Source organism: Zingiber officinale, chromosome 1A (genome assembly GCF_018446385.1).
Source record: "Zingiber officinale cultivar Zhangliang chromosome 1A, Zo_v1.1, whole genome shotgun sequence".
NCBI classification, from domain to species: Eukaryota; Viridiplantae; Streptophyta; class Magnoliopsida; order Zingiberales; family Zingiberaceae; genus Zingiber; species Zingiber officinale.
The window spans coordinates 30,399,783-30,421,731 of record NC_055987.1 but is presented as its reverse complement, the minus strand read 5'-3'; positions in this window follow the sequence as shown (position 1 = coordinate 30,421,731).

The following is a 21,949-nucleotide window of genomic DNA, read 5'->3' as shown; positions in this document are numbered from 1 at the left end:
GAATGGTTATAGGAGGCTAATTTAGAGTTTAGGATTATGTTTATTTTCAAGATTGAAATTTTACTCTCATAACTTTAAATCTTAGATTTTCTGAAGGTTTAGAAACTCCAAATCATTGTTGGTGCAATGATAGAAGTTTGAAACAAGTTTTGAGGGGGAGGATCTTCTTAAACACATGAATTGAAAATTGAGGATAAATGCTCAATGATGAGCATTGAAGGATAATGAAGGGTATGAAGCCTTAATTGTGATGTTGTAAACAACAAGTAATTAACCTTAATTAATTTAACCTAAAAACTTCCTTTCACTTAATTAATTTAAAAATTAAAACTTAAAACTTAAAACTTAAACTACACTTAAATTAAAACTCAAATTAAAACCTTAACTTAAAATTAATTAAAAAGCTTAATTAAATTAATTCATTAAATCTTTACTGGCCTTATTCGCTTGACCCTAGGCACTTGGACTTGGTCCAGACATCCCATGCACCTTCGCAAAACCAACCCATGGTTTTACGAAACTACCCACAGAAATGGGCTTAGGGTGCCTGAACCAGGTCCAGGCGCCCCTCACCGCTCCCTACCCAAGCACCTGAAGTTGTCTTCAGGCACCTAGATTCACCTATTTAAGGCACCTGAAGCTTCAGCTTAGGTGCTCGAAATTAAAAATCAAATTTTTTTCCTCCTCAGCGCTCAAGCTTACTTGGCTTAAGATCAACCAATATCATCATTTCTAATATAAATATTCAAATATGCCTCGGTAATACCCTAAACTTAAGTTTTTTTTCTCAATTATTAATATTAGTTTATAATTTTAATTATATAATTTTGTTGAGTTGGAATAAGAGACAAAATACTGGTGCTAGCCCTTCTTAGACTCCTAGTACTAACCCTAGATTTCCTACAAAAGAACATAGGATTAGGTTCTTATCTATGTTATATATTCCTCTTCATTCTAGATACCTGTGTAGGACATTTTTTATGCGATCATGTATTCCATATGTTGAGGTCATTGATTATTATAAACTACAAACTTAGTTTATTATTCTAGTCCAGTTAACATAGGTCTGTGTGCCAAACTACACAATAACTTGATTAAAGTTGATGACCCTACCTACACCACTAGGGTAGCTGGTAGGGATATTACACCGTTTCCTACCATCATTAGAGGTCATTTAGGACTTAGACCCTCAACATGCACCTTTTTATGTTACTGCTCTAGGGACCTATATTTGGTGATCTCTACTCCCACATTACTCTAGATACAATATATTCATTTTTTTTTGGAGATAAAGGATATCCATTGTGACTCATTTCTGATATGTCACCCTTAGGATCCAGGACTATGCCCTATATATGATCCTAGTCTTGTTCATTCTGCCTCTGACTACCCAAGATGTAGCCATGATATGACCATGTCATTCATTTATCCTTTACGCATTATGTCATCAATTTGACATTGATATCAGTCTGCATATGTTCTATGCCATCATCTATTTAGCCAGTGTTAGCACTCTCAGATGGGTCCACATGCCTTATTGCCACATTCTGACCTCACTTTTAGCGTCATTAGGTTTTGATGTCACCTCGGGTGATGTCAAAGTTCTAAATGAGTTTAACATTGTAGGTGCTAGGAACCTATCGTTAGCTAGTGTTCATATAGATGATCATGGAGTATGTCATGGAGGAGAGAGGATCGACATCAGCCTAACTCAGATCTAGTCCCACTAGAGGAGGAGGGCATGTCTAATGTTCTTAATGATTTTCTTCAACTACCTCCAACCCTTCCTACTCTAGAGGACAGAGTTATTAGACTTGAGGAGTCCTCTGTTGGGTTCGTCGGGCCGCGAAAACCGCTTTTTCGCGTCGCGGAAACCCCGAGTCACCCAAAGCCGTAGATCCGTGCAAAGATTCGTAAACAAAACTTTTCGAAAAACCTTTTCTTGTACGAGTTTGAAAAACCTTTCGATCTACACTAGATGAGAGTTATACCTTCGAAGCGAAGCCCTTCGCGTTCCCGCTCGTCCAAGAAGTTGCCGGATCTCTAGACCGTTAAGTGTCGGTCCTCTAGAAGTATCCACACGAACAATTCTTGATGGAGAAAACCTAAACAAAGGTGTGCTAGCATCTTGATAGGTCACGGCAAGGCAAGGAAGAGGAGGGAGAGCAAGGAGAGAGCCCAAGGAAGAAGAAGGAGTTACACCACTTGAATGAAAAATGAAATCCACACTAATCACAAAGTGGCCGGCCACCTCCCTTGTGAAAACACCCAAATTAATTGCATTAATTGCAATTAATATGAAACCATTAAGAGAGTGGCTTTGTAACTTCCATGAGGTGGCACCCATGATGATGTGGAACATCATTATTGGTCCACCTAATGCCAACTCACCAATGAGGTGGCAAAAGGTCAAGTCAAAATTGACCTTTGGTCTTCCTTCTCAAGTCAAGTCAAACTTGACTCAATCTCAACCATGGTTGATCTAATCTAACCATTTGATTCGAGCCAACATAATATAATGAATCTAATTCATTAAATTAAATTGATTCAATGAGTCAAAATCTAAATTAGACTCATTGAACACATGAATCAACTTGAGTCGAACTCAAGTTAGCCCAATTAGGATTACTCTTAATCCAATTTGATTCATCAAATGAATCTAATCCTCTTGGTTCATCATATGAACCTAATCTCCATCTAATTGTCCTAAGTGTGTGACCCTATAGGTTCTTGTAACGTTGGCAATGCCCTAAACCCATTTAGGAGCATAAGTAATGAGCGGTATCTAGCAACACATCATTACTACCCAAGTTACAAGAATGTCGAGATCCGACATCACCTTGTGACTACCAATTGTGACTCCTCACAAAATAATGACAAGTGTCCTTCTATCCTAGACATCTAGATTGATCAATATGAGGCATAGACCGTGTCATCCTCTAATCAATCTAAATCTTGAACTCCAAGTAGACTCACTCGATCAAATGAGCTCAACATCTCATGTTGACTCATTTGGGCATGGCCATGCACTTCGTGGTCTAACTCTATCAAGAATATTGATGTCGCTCCCGTCATATGGGAGGGATAGATCCCATCTACATCACTCACATCCCTCTGCATAATTTGTTACATACCCAGTAATCGCCTTTATAGTCCACCCTGTTACGGGTGACGTTTGACGAAACTAAAGTACATAACTCCTTATATAGGGATCCATGGTGACTTCAGGTCAAAGGACTAATAGTCATACTAATAGCCACATGAGAAAGTATATGACACTCATATAACGATCCATGATACTTTCTCATGGCGGGTCATTCAGTATACATTCTCTAATGCATACCCATGTGTCAGCTTGATATCTCTATATCCATGACTTGTGAGATCAAGTCATCGAGCTGACCTACATGCTAGTCTTATTGTATTAACATTGTCCCTGAATGCTAATACACGACTAGGAATGATTTAGAGTAGTGTTCCCTATATCATCTCACTATCGATTCAACTAATCGATTGATATAGGTATGAACCTTTCTACTCAAGGACGCTATTATACTTAGTCTATTTGGCACTAATATAAATAAGTATAATAACCAAACAAATGCCTTTATTAATATACAAGAATATGATATACATGAGTCCATACAATCATCAAATGATTGGCTCTAGGGCTCTAACTAACAATCTCCCACTAGCACTAGTGCCAATCAGTATAGGCTCTTAGGCCTAAAGACCTAGTGTGACCATCATGCTTCCTCTGTGCCAAAGCCTTGGTCAAGGGATCTGCGATGTTAGCATCTGTAGGTACTCTGCAAATCTTCACATCTCCTCTATCGATAATCTCTCGAATGAGATGGAAGCGCCGTAGTATATGCTTGGTCCGCTGGTGTGAGCGAGGTTCCTTCACTGCTTATAGCTCCATTGTTGTCACAATAGAGCTCAACTGGTCGCGATGCTAGAACCACCCCAAGTTCAAGAATGAACTTATGGATCAACCGCCTCCTTTTCGCCTCGATGCAAGAATATACTCAACCATTGTAGAATCAGCCATCGATCCCGCTTCGAACTCTTCCAGCGACACCACCATTAATGCAAAATACGAACCCCGACTGCGATCGGTAATCATCCCGATCGGTCCGAAAGTATCATCGTAACCCTTTATAGTTAGCTCATTATTGCCTCCATATATCAAGAAATATTCTTTAGTCCTTCATAAGTACTTAAGAATATTCTTGACCGCTATCCAGTGACTTTCACTTGGATCTGACTGGTATCTGCTCGTCATGCTCAAAGCATACGAGACATCAGGTCGAGTACACATGATGTATATGATCGATCCTATGGCCGAGGCATAAGAGATCTGATCTATGCGGTCTCTCCTCTAGAAGAGGGACCTTGAGTCTTCGAAAGACTCACGCCATGTGACATCGCAGAAAATCCCTTCTTGGAGTTCTCCATGGCAAACCAAGGAGTACCTTGTCAATATGTACTCTGACTTAGGCCAAGCAATCTCTTAGATCTATCTCTATAGATCTGTATCCCTAGAATGCGGGATGCCTCACCTAAGTCCTTCATTGAGAAGCAACTCCCTAGCCATGTCTTGACAGACTGAAGCATAGGGATGTCCTTCCCAATGAGTAGTATGTCATCCACATACAATATGAGGAAGACAACTATGTCCCCTACAACCTTCTTGTAGACACAAGGCTCATCTTCGTTCTTGATGAAACCAAACTGTTTGATCGCATCATCGAATCGAAGATTCCAGCTCCGAGAAGCTTGCTTTAGTCCATAAATGGACCTATGCAGCTTGCATACTCTACTAGTATGCTGTGGATCTACAAAACCCTCAGGTTGTGTCATGTACACATCCTCGAGTAGGTTTCCATTCAGAAACGCGGTTTTGACATCCATCTGCCATATCTCATAGTCATGGTAGGTTACAATAGCAAGCAGGATCCGAATGGACTTAAACATCGCTACTGGAGAAAAGGTTTCATCATAGTCAATACCATGAATCGGCTTGAAACCTTTAGCTACCAAGCGACCCTTATAGATAGGTCCATCCATGTCAGTCTTTCTCTTAAAGACCCACTTGCTCCTAATGGGTTTTACCCCTTCAGGTGGATCAACCAAAGTCCATACTTGGTTGGTGTACATGGATTCCATCTCGGATCTCATGGCTTCTAGCCATTTCTCGGAATCTGGTCTCATCACAGCTTCTTGATAGGTGGTAGGCTCATCCTCTATGAGCACAATGTCGTCATGGTCAGACAAGAGAAATGAGTATCTCTCAGGCTGACGACGTACCCAATCAGACCTGCGAAGAGGTATGTCTACTTGAACTGGTTGTTGTTCCTCAACTCTTTGTGGAACAACATCATCCACAACACTTTGTGGTTCCAGTTCAATTTCCATCGAGGCATCAGTGCTATTGTTCGCATCTTGAACTTCTTCAAGATCGAACGTGCTCCCACTAGTCTTTCTAGAAACAAAGTCCCTTTCTAGAAAGACCTCAGTCTTTGCCATAACCACCTTGTGCTGACTAGGAATATAGAAGTAATATCCCTTAGTTTCCTTGGGATATCCGATAAAATAGCAGTTGTCGGATTTGGGTCCTAACTTGTCTGAGACTTGACGTCGAACGTAAGCATCACAATCCCAAATCCTCATGAAAGACACCTGGGCATCTCTCCCAGTCCATATCCTATATGGTGTCTTTATCACGGCCTTTGATGGAACTCGGTTGAGTATGAAAGCTGCCGTGTCTAGAGCATATCCCCCAAAGAGATATCGGAAGATCTGTGTGACTCATCATAGATCGTACCATATCTAATAAGGTACGATTCCTCCTTTCGGATACACCATTCCACTGTGGTGTTCCAGGAGGAGTGAGTTGAGATAAAATCCCACACTCAGCTAAGTAGTCACGAAACTCATGGCTTAAGTATTCACCACCTCGATCTGATCGAAGTACCTTAATACTCTTGCCAAGCTGGTTCTGTACTTCATTCTTGAATTCTTTGAACTTTTCAAAGGATTCAGACTTATGTGTCATCAAGTACACATAACCGTATCTACTGAAATCATCAGTAAATGTGATGAAGTATCTATAACCGCCTCTAGTAGCAACATTGAAAGGGCCACATACATCACTATGTATGAGTCCTAACAAATCAGTTGCTCTCTCTCTATGTCCACTAAAGGGGGTCTTGGTCATCTTGCCTCGTAGGCATGACTCGCATATCTCATATAATTCTAAATCAAATGAGTCCAGCAAACCATCCTTATGGAGCTGGGATAAGCGCTTGTCATTTATATGACCTAAGCGACAGTGCCAGAGATAAGTTTGGTTCAGGTCATTTGACTTGAACTTCTTGGTATTTATGTTATAAATAGGGCTCTCAAGGTCTAGAATATAGAGTCCGTTTTTTAGTGGTGCACTACAATAGAACATATCTTTTAAATAAACAGAACAACATTTGTCTTTTATTATAAAAGAGTATCCTTTCTTGTCTAAACAAGAAACTGAAACTATGTTCTTAGTAAGAGCAGGCACATAACAACAATCATCTAAATCTAGTACAAGCCCAGAGGGCAGAGATAGCTGATAAGTTCCTACAGCAACAGCAGCAACCCGTGCTCCATTGCCTACTCGTAGGTCCACCTCGCCCTTTGCTAATGCTCTGCTATTTCTCAGCGCCTGCACATCAGTACAAATGTGAGAAGCACATCTAGTATCTAATACCCATGATGTAGAAATAGATAGATTGACTTCTATAACATATATACCTGAAGTGGAAGTCTCACTTCTCTTCTTCTTAAGATCCTCCAAGTATACCTTGCAGTTCCTCTTCCAGTGCCCGGTCTGACCGCAGTAGAAGCAGGTAGCATCCTTGGCGACCCCTCCTTCAGGCTTCAGTGCCTTGCCTTTGCCCTTGGTTTGGGACTTTCCCTTACCTTTGGGCTTGCCCTTGCCCTTGTGCTTCTAAATCATCAGAATGGGCTTAACCTTCTTAAGGTTAATCTCAGCAGTCGTAACATACTAAGTAGCTCGGGCAGTGGCTTGTCAATCTCGTTCATGTTATAGTTCAGAACGAATTGACTATAGCTATCTGGCAAGAACTGCAAGATCAAGTCAGTGGCCAGCTCTTGGCCAAGTGGGAACCCCAGTCTTTGTAGGTTCTCTATGTACCCAATCATCTTGAGTACATAAGGACCTACAGGAGCCCCGTCTGACATCTTGCACTGAAACAGTGCCTTCGAGATCTCAAATCTCTCATGCCTCGCTTGTCCCTGATATAGTTGGCGAAGATGCTCAACCATATCGTAAGCGCCCATCAACTCATGTTGCTTCAGCTCGAGTTCATGGTCGCGAGCATTAGACAGGACACATCTAATGCGCCGTCTTGATGCTTCTTGTAAGCATCTTTGTCGGCTCATGCGGGGCATTGGTAGGAGGAGCCTCCGGAATGGGCCCCAGAATGTACAACTTACGCTCCTCGGTGAGAACTATTCTCAAGTTCCTGTACCAGATTTGCTCCGTTGAGCTTGTCCTTCTCAAGGATGAATCGTAGGGAGAAGGAATTCGTGTTGACGTCATGGTTATCTACAATGTAAAATTTGCAGAAATATATATCATATTCTTTAAAAATCATTTAATTAGGCCTTTAATTAAATGATGCTCCCACTGAATTCTATAATTCTTGTGGGACAAGATCCACATCATACTAACCCTTGAGTTAGCTTTGGCTAATACGCCCAAGGCTTAGTATGATCGGTAGGTAACGATTACCAATTACATCTCTATGCAACTCTTGTTTATAGAATCAATATCCGCATTTATATTAAAACTCGAGTTAGCTTTGGCTAATACGCCCGAGAGTTAATATAGATGTGATTTTGACCTATCTTTTCCAACCGTTGGAATAATGCCTATAGTTGACTCGATCTAACCGAGCAACTAGGAATACTCAATCTAATTGAGTTTGTATTCACCCATGCGTTGATAGGCGGGACCAAGATTGTCCCTCCGTACCCTACCAAGATAATATGTATTGCTCTGCTTTGGCAGATTCAACAATACATGTGATCGAGGTAGTGATAGGTATCACGACACGGTTAGGCATTTTAGAGTTGATTCGATCTAGATCTAATCTAATCGAGAAGGATGCATCTTGTGCACGACTTAGATCTAATCTAATCGCAAGGGTGCATCATGTGCACGACTTAGATCTAATCTAATCGTTAAGGCACTTATTAATTAATTAATTATTAAACATGCATCAAATACATAACAATTAATTAATTAATCTATTTGTGATTTAGTCATGGCCCTACTACGATCTTCTCAAGCCAATGAGAAGATCGAATGGTCAACCTAGGGTCAACAGCTTCTCCAAGCTCCTCCCTTTGACCACCTTGTGTTGCTCGTGCCCGCCTCGGAACTCCGTCTCGTGTGGACCCTCCACGGCTCCAATTTGTACATTACAATTTGAAACTCGAGTTACATTCGAGTCTAAATCTAATTTACAACAAGAATATAAGAGAAGGCACGATGCGCAGGTCGCGAATAAATAAAAACATACAACACGCGCAAACATATAACGGCACGCAGGCCGTATTATGAATTACAACACAACCAATCATATTGGGTTTTTTTTGGGCCATGACTATCACAAAATTTATATATAATTCAAAATTATATATTTTCATAATTTTCTATAATTTTAAAATTAATTTTTAAAATTTTTACAAGTAAAATTTCCGGTCCTGCTTAGCGGTTTCGGTAAGCAATCATGAACGGATCCCTTAGGGGCCCAGGGCAGCGCCACCCCATGATCTAACCATCGCGAGGGTTCCTTTGCGATCCAACAGTGCCTAAACCCGCTGTCCCAAAATGATTTGGGCGAGACATTGCCGGTTCGGAGGGTTCGTTTTTAGCGATTTCGGGTGCAATCGCGGAGCAAATCCCCTTGCGGGGTTAGGGGCAGTACCCCTACCCACGATCTAACCATCGTGAGTTGCTCCTTTGCGATATAATGGCACCCGACCCCGTTGTCCCAAACGAATTTGGGGCAAAACGAAGCCGTTTAAAAGAAAACTTTCCGGTAGCCGAAGCCTACAAGTGCCGAGACACTTGTGCTTTGCTTCTACGGAAAAATTACTTATAAAAACTCTAAAAACTCAATTTTTACAGAAAATTACAGAAGGTATATTTTTCATAAAAATACAAGCGAACTCGTACAAGTCTTTGCACGTGGCTCTGATACCACTGTTGGGTTCGTCGGGCCGCGAAAACCACTTTTTCGCGTCGCAGAAACCCTGAGTCACCCAAAGCCGTAGATCCATGCAAAGATTCGTAAACAAAACTTTTCGAAAAACCTTTTCTTGTACGAGTTTGAAAAACCTTTCGATCTACACTAGATGAGAGTTATACCTTCGAAGCGAAGCCCTTCGCGTTCCCGCTCGTCCAAGAAGTTGCCGGATCTCTAGACCGTCAAGTGTCGGTCCTCTAGAAGTATCCACACGAACAATTCTTGATGGAGAAAACCTAAACAAAGGTGTGCTAGCACCTTGATAGGTCACGGCAAGGCAAGGAAGAGGAGGGAGAGCAAGGAGAGAACCCAAGGAAGAAGAAGGAGTTACACCACTTGAATGAAAAATGAAATCCACACTAATCACAAAGTGGCCGGCCACCTCCCTTGTGAAAACACCCAAATTAATTGCATTAATTGCAATTAATATGAAACTATTAAGAGAGTGGCTTTGTAACTTCCATGAGGTGGCACCCATGATGATGTGGAACATCATTATTGGTCCACCTAATGCCAACTCACCAATGAGGTGGCAAAAGGTCAAGTCAAAATTGACCTTTGGTCTTCCTTCTCAAGTCAAGTCAAACTTGACTCAATCTCAACCATGGTTGATCTAATCTAACCATTTGATTCGAGCCAACATAATATAATGAATCTAATTCATTAAATTAAATTGATTCAATGAGTCAAAATCTAAATTAGACTCATTGAACACATGAATCAACTTGAGTCGAACTCAAGTTAGCCCAATTAGGATTACTCTTAATCCAATTTGATTCATCAAATGAATCTAATCCTCTTGGTTCATCATATGAACCTAATCTCCATCTAATTGTCCTAAGTGTGTGACCCTATAGGTTCTTGTAACGTTGGCAATGCCCTAAACCCATTTAGGAGCATAAGTAATGAGCGGTATCTAGCAACACATCATTACTACCCAAGTTACAAGAATGTCGAGATCCGACATCACCTTGTGACTACCAATTGTGACTCCTCACAAAATAATGACAAGTGTCCTTCTATCCTAGACATCTAGATTGATCAATATGAGGCATAGACCGTGTCATCCTCTAATCAATCTAAATCTTGAACTCCAAGTAGACTCACTCGATCAAATGAGCTCAACATCTCATGTTGACTCATTTGGGCATAACCATGCACTGTGGTCTAACTCTATCAAGAATATTGATGTCGCTCCCGTCATATGGGAGGATAGATCCCACTATATCACTCACATCCCTCTGCATAATTTGTTACATACCCAAGAATCGCTTTATAGTCCACCCTGTTACGGGTGACGTTTGACGAAACTAAAGTACATAACTCCTTATATAGGGATCCATGGTGACTTCAGGTCAAAGGACTAATAGTCATACTAATAGCCACATGAGAAAGTATATGACACTCATATAACGATCCATGATACTTTCTCATGGCGGGTCATTCAGTATACATTCTCTAATGCATACCCATGTGTCAGCTTGATATCTCTATATCCATGACTTGTGAGATCAAGTCATCGAGCTGACCTACATGCTAGTCTTATTGTATTAACATTGTCCCTGAATGCTAATACACGACTAGGAATGATTTAGAGTAGTGTTCCCTATATCATCTCACTATCGATTCAACTAATCGATTGATATAGGTATGAACCTTTCTACTCAAGGACGCTATTATACTTAGTCTATTTGGCACTAATATAAATAAGTATAATAACCAAACAAATGCCTTTATTAATATACAAGAATATGATATACATGAGTCCATACAATCATCAAATGATTGGCTCTAGGGCTCTAACTAACATCCTCCACCCGAGTTGAGCAGTCTCTAACAGGTCTTAAATAGGAGGTATATAGTCTTAGAGTGGAAGAGAGGACTCTCCATCTCGAGTTGATGGATATGCCCTAGTTTTGGTGTAAAATACTGAAAAAAGCGAATACCCATAAGGGAATTTTCAGAACTTTTTAGAAATTTTTTGGAAATTTTTCGGAGATCGTATGACGTGGGTTACAGGAATAAATATTGGGCCTCCGGAAAGCTTGTTTAGGCTACCCCATTGAACGAGGAAAAGTTTTATATTTCTTTTCCATTTTCGTTTCTTTTTCTTTTCCTCCGTTTCTCACCCGAAGCCCCTCTCCTCCCGATCCCTTCTCCTCCTCTCCTTTACGCGGCGCCAACCGATCGCCTCCCTCAAACCGACGGTGCTTCATCTTCTCCCCTCGCGCACAAAACCACCGGCAGAAGCTTTGAGTCCTTCCCATCTCTTCCCGTTTCTGCCCTAGCCTCTGCCCTGATTCCCCTTTCTCCACGTCTTCATCGCCACCGATGAGCAGGGAGCAAAGCCAAGCGAAGGTTTCCTCCCATGCCCTAGATTTGGTTTCTCGCCACCGCGACTCTGCTCGGGTTGGTGTCAGATAGGAGCAAGGAGTCGAGCCCTCTTCCCATCGACTGATCGTCGATGCCGTGCCCTATCTACCGCCATCGAACGAAGCAGCGCCGACCACTAGATCTGACCCAGTGCTGCCGTCCTTGTGCCCTAGTACAACCATCGATTCCTTCTTTCTATCTGGCTGTGGGCGATCTGGAGATAGGCGCTCTGCCCTAGTTGATCTGAGTGTTTGATTGGGAAGCAAAGGATGTTGTTGGTAGAGGTAAGTGGGGTTGTGAATAGATTTTTCTAGTGGAATGTTTTGTTGAATTATGATATCTTCTTCTTGATCCGGTTGGTGGACAACAACTTGATTAGGGCAGTGAGGTAAGGTTCTATTATGTGAGATCTTTTCTTAGTTCCGTCCAACACTCCAACCAGCAATAACCACCTGGTTCCAACATCAACAACAGCTGAGACTTGAGGTAAGGTATAGGGCTTTTGATCTTGTGGTCGATGATTAATAGATAGGTTAGTAAATATTGTTAACCTAGGTATATGTGTTGATTAGGGTTTTGCCCTAATTTAGTGTTAGAGATTTTATTTAGCTACTTATTTGAATTTAGCTGAATAAAATATACACATTGATTGGTACATGACTTTGATTCGAGACGGTGTCTCGATGAGGGATCTATTTCGGATTGGACCTTTCTATTGGAGGCGGGTAGCTTGACCTATCTATTTTGATATGTCTTGTTGATATGTTTAGTAGATTTTAACAAGTAGTACTAAATATGTTTATATCTGCATCGGCATGTCACTATTTATTTTCTGAGCATGTTTTGTTTGTTACTTGTTTAGCATTCATGCCCTGTTTACTACTTATGTTATAGAGGTAGTAACATGCCATGCTTTATGATATATCAGACTGTCTAGATACTATACCTGACCTGTGCACCTAGATCATATTATTTGGTCCACGTATTTGGTACATGTTTTTATGGAGGTAGATAGGATCAGGATATTTCTATGCTTAGTGTCATGCATCATTACGCATGATTTGTTAGTTAGAGCCCTAGAGCCAATCATTTGATGATTGTATGGACTCATTGTATCATATTCTTGTATATTAATAAAGGCATTTGTTTGTTTATTATACTTATTTGTATTAGTGCCAAATAGACTAAGTATAATAACGTCCTTGAGTAGAAGGTTCATACCTATATCAATCGATTAGTTGAATCGATAGTGAGATGATATAGGGAACACTACTCTAAATCATTCCTAGTCGAGTATTAACATTCAGGGACAATGTTAATACAATAAGACTAGCATGTAGGTCAGCTCGATGACTTGATCTCACAAGTCATGGATATAGAGATATCAAGCTGACACATGGGTATGCATTAGAGAATGTATACTGAATGACCCGCCATGAGAAAGTATCATGGATCATTATATGAGTGTCATATACTTTCTCATGTGGCTATTAGTATGACTATTAGTCCTTAGACCTGAAGTCACCATGGATCCCTACATAAGGAGTTATGTACTTTGGTTTCGTCAAACGTCACCCGTAACTGGGTGGACTATAAAGGCGATTACTAGGTATGTAACGAATTATGCAGAGGGATGTGAGTGATGTAGATGGGATCTATCCCTCCTATATGACGGGAGTGACATTGATATTCTTGATAGAGTGAGACCACGAAGTGCATGGCCATGCCCAAATGAGTCAATATGAGATATTGAGCTCATTTGATTTAGTGAGTCTACTTGGAGTTCAAGATTTAGATTGGTCAGAGGATGACACGGTCTATGCCTCACATTGATCAATCTAGATGTCTAGGATAGAAGGACACTTGTCATATATTGTGAGGAGTCACAATTAGTAGTCACAAGGTGATGTTGGATCTCAACATTCTTGTAACTTGGGTAGCAATGATGTATTGCTAGATGCCGCTCATTGCTTATGTTTCTAAAGGAGTTTAGAAACATTGCCAACGTTACAAGAACCTATTGGGTCACACACAAAGAACAAGTGGATGGAGATTAGGTTCATATGATGAACCAATTGGATTAGGTTCATATGATGCACCAAAGATTGGATTCAAATTAGACTTATTGAGTTAGACTCAATTAGATTCAATTGTTGAATGAGTCTAATTTAAATTTGATTCATTGAGTCAATTTATATTAATGAATTTAGATTCATTAAATTGAAATTGACTTGAATCAAAGGTTGGATTTAACTCAACAAGGAAGAAATTGGTCAATTTTGACTTGACCAAATGGAAGTTGAAACATCAAGTTTGACTTGATGTATTGCCACATCATAAGGATGACTCATCCTTGCCACATCACCTCCACCTCATGAGGCATGCCACCTCATGGGGGTTACACCCTCCCCTTGGTTTTAATGTGGCCGACCACATTAATGAGGGGGTTACATTGTGTGGCCGGCCACACATTAGTGAGGTGGGGGTTTTGATTTTGTTGTAATTGTGTGTGCATTCATTCTATCTTCTCCCTTGGTCTTTTCTTCATGGTTTTGCTGCTATTGCCGTGACTTCCATGGTGAGGAGAAGGTGGTTGAGTGAATCCAAGAGCAAAGGAAGAGTGAAGGTCACAAAGGAAGGATACTACTAGTGAGTGTATAAGATTTCTTTTGTACCTTCTTCTTTTTCTTCCTTTCCAATCCCATTCGAGAGCTCTAGAAAGTGCTAGCACACTTGGGGCTCTCTTCTCCATCCTTTGAGTGTGAGAGACACTCCTTGTTCGTGTGGATATCACTAGAGAAGTATCTACCTTGATACTTTGGAGATCCGACACATACCTTGGACGAGCGGGAATTTTACGAGGGCACGCATCAAAGGTATAAAGTGTTTTCCTTTGTAGATCTATTGTAGATCATAGTTTATAACTCGTACTCGTGTTTTCGAAATTTTTCCTTGCACGGATCCTACGGCTTTAGGTGATTCGGGGTTTCCGCGACGCGAAAAGCGGTTTTCGCGGCCCGAAAAACCCAACATGATTGCATGCTGAGTGCTTGACAACTCCATTATTGTTGAGCACATTGCCAGTTATATGGATTTGCACACATAACCACTCATGGGTTAGTGATTTTTATTTAGACAGGGTGTGTTGCAGCAGGTTGCTCTGTTTGGCTCCGTTGGTCCGCTCATGGGTAGTGTGACGCAGCGTGGTAGCCGGCAGGAATCCCTCCTCTAGATTATCTCAGGGAGATGAGAGCATTGCGCTCCCCCACTTATGATTTGGGGTAGGATGATAGGTGTACTCCGACAGCATCCCGCCCACTCGGTCACTCATCAGGAGCAGTGATGACAGAGTGTACGGTTGTCACAACTTTACCCACTCGGTCTCACTATCGTGTGTGAGATGGCTGATTGGCGTTAGGGGTGACCAGGACATGTCATTGGCATCATTCGCATTGATGCATTTATTGCTTGTGTTTGCTACACTTTGTTTGTTGCATATTGGATGGATGCATTTGATTGACATGCATACAGGATTATGATACTCTTCGGTCTGACGACCTTACCTTTCCTTATATCTAGGTCTTGGTTAGTACAGATACTCCTTTACCTTACAGTATTTCATATGATATTTATTCAGGAGACTGTACGCATATTTATTACTGCTGGCTATTATTTACTATACATGTCAACTAGGTATCCGCTGAGTGTTGGACTCACACCCCGTTATTACTATTTTCAGGTTGAGGCTGTTCAGGAGGTTCCAGTCGCTAGTCCCCCACCACTTCGCGTCGCGACGAGTTCGCACATTTTGGTTTTTTTTATTATGTTATTGTCTATGATTTCAAACTTATATCTTTTGGCATTTGGAATTTTTGTACGATCACTTATTATCGATGGGTTTTCATTTGGATGTATGCTGGAGATTTGAGTTTTATGGGTATAGTTGAGTAGGACTTATTATTTGAGTTTTATGGGTGTAGTTGAGTAGGATATCAGATTTGTGTTTTATGGGTGTAGTTGAGTAGGATATCGGATTCGTGTTTTATGGGTGTAGTTGAGTAGAATATTTGAAATGATTCCCTTAACGTTGCTTAGGTTTAGGGTTTTTACTATTACACTGCGTGGTTGTCACTTTTATTTTATTGTTATTATTCCGGCCGTGTTGGCTGAGGTATATGTGGCCCTGAGGGCATTGTAGGAAGTTTCATATTGTCACCCATATAGGGGAGATGCTACCGAAATTTTTTTTGGCAGGGACTACTTGGGGCATAACATTTGGAGCTCATGCCATCCTCCATCATCTTCTTAGTAGATCATCACACTTGCATTTTGCTACTAATATGTATTTGACTTGCTGTTAGTTTTTTTACTACAGTTAAGTCTGATGTTTTGCTCTACTTATTATTTGCTAGATGCTATCAAATGTTTTTTTTTTTAAGTTTCTATTGTTTGCTTCCTTTTTACCTTAGTTTATATGTTTTGATGGATGCCAAAGGGGGGAGCGTAAAGGGTTTAAGATAGAAAAATTCATAATCTAACAAAAATATAAACAATAATGTTAAGAGAATGAACATAATGTTTATTTTCTTATTCATGATGTTATTTTTTACATATTTTTCTAACTTTAACTTAGGTGGTCATTCCATCAAAAACGAAAAAATTGTTGGTACAGTTAGCACTAATAATCAAACTCAAATTTTGATGTATGGAAAATGGTTAAAATTAGATGTTGCAAATATGCAAGACTGAAAGTGTAGGTCCCTTGCGACCGACAAGAGGGGGGTGAACCCTACACAATAAAAATAACAAATATCTTTCTCAAATAATTCGGCATAACACAATTACACACTTAATTAAAAAAGAATAATAGAATTAAAATAAGTACGAGACAAGCAAAGTTTTACTTGGTTGGCAATAAGAGGATTGCTACTCCTAGGAAGATAAGCTCACTATGAAGATCTCCTTCTCAAACTAAACATCGGAGGCGGAGAAGCCTCATACATAAAAATAAAGCTTGGAAATAAAAAATAGAAAGAGATTCGAAGTATAAAGTGTGTTATTTGAAAAGGAGAAGACCAGGGCTCTATTTATAGCCTACTGGTTGAAACTGACCATTTGCTGACGTGGCATGGTCCGGGTGCTCGGACCCTCTCTGGGCGCCCCCAGCTTGACAAATCCTATCTTCTCACAAACGACTATGCAATGGGCATGAGATATAATTTTATTCCACTCTAGGTGCCTGAACCCGCTCCGGACATTTGGACCCGCTCCAAGCGCCCATACCCTTGCTGATGCTAATCCACAGCGCCGAGGAGTCGAGGCACCCCGACTGGACCAAAGTGATTCGAGCACCTAGAGTAGCTCTGGACGCTTGGATTCTAGGTGCCCGGAATAGCTCCGGGCGCCTGGACAAGAGTCAACTCATAGTTGACTTTTTTTATTAGGGCTTTTGCTCTAGCTCTGCTAACCTGAGTGATTTAAGCCATCCGGACTAGGGCTCACTCGAACCCATTTTCTGACCTTCTCCTCCAGTAAGCTTCCATTCTAGCTTCTTATCCCTTGAAAATACTGCACGCTTCCTTCTAGTCTGCCAACGTATTCTTCCGCAGCATCTCGTCCCTCGGACACACCGAACCCATCGACTCTCTCCCTTGTCATCCTTCTCGCTAGCTGTGTCTTTCGCTCAACTTCTTGTGCTCTTAAGTTCTTGCACACTTAGACATAAAAATCAAAACAAAATAGGACTTAACTTGAGTTGGTTGATTACATCAAAACTATCACAGGGTATTTACAATATCTCCTTTTTTGATGTGAGCAATCCAAGTTAAGTTAGGGTAAAATAAAACAATAAAAAAATAACAGGTCCATAATTTGTAATTAATAACATGTAATACAAAATCAAAATGTATCCTCCCCTAGACTTAATCTCTAATTCTCCCCATTTGATTACATTAAAAATAGGGGAAATCTATGAAAATAATTTTGAAATAAATTTGAAATAATCTCTAAGGGAAAATGACTAACTTCAGTAAAATAATGAAGTTTAAATTTTAAAAATCTGAACTTTTATGATTTATAAAGTAGTTTTAGAAAAATAATTTTAAATTTATTTTTAATTGTTAAAAAATTTTGAATTTTTTTAACACTTAAACAGACATATCCAAAGCAGTGATAAAATTTTTATTAAAAAGTGAAATTAATTTAAGTAGTAATAAATTCATTTCTATAGAAAGATGTATCTTCTCTAAAAAAAATGATTAAAAATAGATTCTAAGCTCGAAAAATGAAAAATTGTCTAAGAATATAATAGTACAAGTATTTTTTTTCAGAAAAATTAAATTCTTAAAAATTAAATGTTCGAGAATTTTTAATATTAAAAATTTACATTTGGATAAATAATTCATAAAAAATTTAATAGAAGTAAAAAAACTTTAAAAATATTTTTGTGGATAGAGAACATGATAAATTTTCACAAATAAAGTTTGCAAAAATAACTCTATGAAATAATTTTAAAATGAAAATATAATTTTTATTAAGAAATTTATAAAAAATAATACAACGGTTAAAATTTTTTCACAGATAAGAAATGAAATCATGTTTCTAGTAAAAATTAATATCTAATTAATTTCGAATAGAAATTATAGGAAACAATTTATTTGAAAACATTAGACAATTTTAAGCAAAAATATTAAATCAATTTAAAAGTAAGACATGCATAAAAAATTAATCTAAGCATGATTTTGGAACCCTATATAGGTTCCTTCCTATCGGGTTAATAAAAAATTTTCTTAAAATATATTTTTGTGATAATTTTCTAATTTGCCCCTTGTGATTTCTAAAATACCAATTTAGTCTTCTAAAATTTGAAATAGAAATATTTAAACATGTAGAATTCTTCAAATTTTCTATTTATTTTTTATTTTTAATTTTTATCTTGTCAAAATCTTCTAATCGACAAGATTTGCTAGAGTTCCTTTTAGGTCTATGTTTTCCTTTAATAAATTTTATTTTCATTTTTGAGTTATCAGTAATTTTTAGACAACATTTTGATAAATTTGTACAACTGGTCAGGAAGTAGAGATCGTACCTGACTTACCTTGTCGAGCTCGTTATCTAATGCTCCCCTTATAGTACTACTTCCTTCTGATATTTCTCTCCCTTTATCGATGCTTTTGATGCTCATCTTGGATAAGCTTGCTTCGTGATCTTCTTGGTAAGTTGCCATTAGCGCAAGTCCAGTGTGGGCTTCAATCTCTGACTCTTACGACGTTTCGCTCCACGTCGCCTTTAGATTTCCGTGCTTGATCTAGGTCGACTTTTTGTCCTTCTCCTTGTTCTTTAGTTTTGAGTAGTTGTCTTTGACGTGCTCTTCTTTATTATAGTGATAGTATCTCACTTTTCTCTTTTTCTTTTAGCCTGCACTTGATTGAATTTATTAGTTCTAAAAAACTTTTTGAACTTTCTTACCATAAACGTCATTTCATCATCGTCAAGAGATATTTCAGAATTTGGTTCATCCATTTTTACCTTTAAGGTAATATTCTGCTTTGACTCCTTTAGATCTGCACATCTATACTCATGAATTTTAAAATTAGAAATTAGTTCTTCTAAATTACTTACCTCTAAGTCTCTAAAAATGTAATATGCATCTACTAGAGTTGACCATTTAAGATTTCTAGGGAAAGTATTAAGTGCATACCTTAGCGAATCTTGGTTGATTACCTTTTCTTGAGATTCGTGAGTTCAGTGACTAGCTCTTTTAGCTTGGCGTGCAGTTGAGGAACTGTTTCACCTTTCTTTAGTCGTAAATTTGTCAATTGGTTCTAAAGTAGATCTCTTCTTACGAGCTTAACTTCGGAGGATCCTTTGTGAAGCTCCAAGAATTTTTCCCAGAGATCTTTTGTAGATTCATAGACTCTAATTCTGTTTATCTCTTGAGGCAACAGTACTCTTAGCAGATGGAATTCTGCTTTTCTATTAGCCACAAACTCGACTTGTTCTGTCTTTGTCCAGCTTTCTTCTTTCTTTAATTCATCGTTGCTGTCAGTAGGTACTATACAACTATTTTTTAAGATTAGAAATATATTGAAATTAGTTTTAAAATATACCTCTATTTACATTTTCCAGTGTGTGAAGTTTCCTTCGAACTTTGGCGGGTGGATGCTTGTTCCGACAATCGTCTTCTATGCTTCGATTTGCAGTTAGTCCTTCTGAAGCAGTTGAGCTCTAATACCAATTGTAGGTCCCATGCGACCAGCAAGAAGGGGGTGAATTGCCCTGTATAATAAAAATAATAAATATCTTTCTCAGACAATGGAGCTTAACATAATTACACACTTAATTAAAAAGAATAATAGAATTAAAATAAGTACGAGACAAGCAAAGTTTTACTTGGTTGGCAATCAAAGGATTGCTACTCCAAGGAAAATAAGTTCACTATGAAGCTCTGCTTGTCGAAAAAAATGTTGGAGGTGGAGAAGCCTCATACACGGAAATGAATCTTGGAAATGAAAAACAGAAAGAGATTCGAAGTACAAAGTGTGTTGTTCGAAAAGGAGAAGACCAGGGCTCTATTTATAGCCCACTGGTCAAAACTGGCCATTTGTTAATGTGGCATGGTCTGAGCACCAGGACCCTCTCTGGGTGCCCCTAACGTGGCAAATCTCATCTTTTCACAAACTGTTATGCAACAGGCGTGGGATAAAATTTTATCCCACTCTGGGCGCCGAGACCCTTGCTGATGCTGATCCACAACACCAAGGAGTTGAGGTGCCCCAACTGGACCAAAGTGATCCGGGCGCCCGGAATAGCTCCTGGCACCCAGACTCTAGGCACCCGGAATAACTCCGGGTGCCCAGACAAGAGTCAACTCATAATTGACTTTTTTGTCCGAGCTTCCACTCCGGCTTCGCTCATTTGAGTGATTTCGACCATCCGAAATAGGGCTCACCCGAACCTATTTTCTGACCTTCTCCTTGAGCAAGCTTCCACTCTAACTTCTCATCCCTCAAAAATGCCGCACGCTTCCTTCTCGTCCGCCAGCGTACTCTTCTACAACACCTAGTCCCTTGAACGCACAAAACCTATCGACTCTCTTCCATGCCGTCCTTCTCACTAGTTGCGTCTTTTGCTCGACTTCTTGTACTCTTAAGTTCATGCACACTTAGACATAAGGATCAAAGTATAACAGGACCTAACTTGACTTGGTTAATCACATCAAAATTATCACGGGGTATTTTCAGAAAGACTTGATGGACCTGACACCAGGCTAAAGTCCAATTAGGTTGATAATTGGTACAGGAAGACAAAATAGGTTGATATTTGGTAGGAAGTCTAGTTAGGTATGTGGGACCTGACAATTGACTAAAGTCTATATGAGGTATCTAGAAGGAATACATGGTGAGATCGAGGTTAAGTAAGTCTATAATGATAAGTGAGGTAAGCAACTGGAAGAGAGATCCAATGAGGACACTTTCCCTATTGAGGGAACAGTAGACGTCGGTCTGACCTAAGATTTCAGTGAAATTTGAAGTCAGGATAGGACAGTCTTGAGACTGTTAAAATATTTATTATTTTTCATATTATGCTTATTACACTAACTCAGTGGTGTAGGAAAGTGAAAGATGGAAAAGGGCTTCCAGGTGCCCAGGTATGGTCCAGGTGCTTGGAGGTCCGGGCACTAAGAGTGGGTCAAGATGCTTGGATTGGCTTGAACCCAACCATTCATATAGATGAATTGGTGCACTCCAATTGGTAGCACATGTCGGCGCCCAGGTACCCGGGGGTGGTCCAAGCGCCCGGGAGTGGACAGAGGCGAGGTGGATAGAGTTTCACCGAGATGCAGTCACGTCAGCGGTCCAGGCGTCCGGGGGTGGTCCTAGAGCCTAGAGGTGGATAATCTAGCGATGAAGCAAGTTCAGATAGGCCTCAGTCCAGAGGCTCAGGAGTGGTCTAGGAGTCTAGAAATGCCTATAAAAGGAGCTTTGAGTAGCAACCTCATTATCAATTTGTACAAGTTATTTATTCACTCCCTTGACCATTTGGCCACTCCAACCTCGTGTTGCTGTTGTACTGCTACTCGGCTACATCTGACCACTACTTGCAGACTGACGCTATAACACCCACGAATTTTTATAAGTACATGAGTATTATTTTCATTAGAGCATGGAAATAAATAGAAAGAATAACAGAAAAAGAAGACTAAGAAACAAAATAAAAATAAATGGTAAGAGGTGGAGGCCAAGGATTGAACCTTGAAC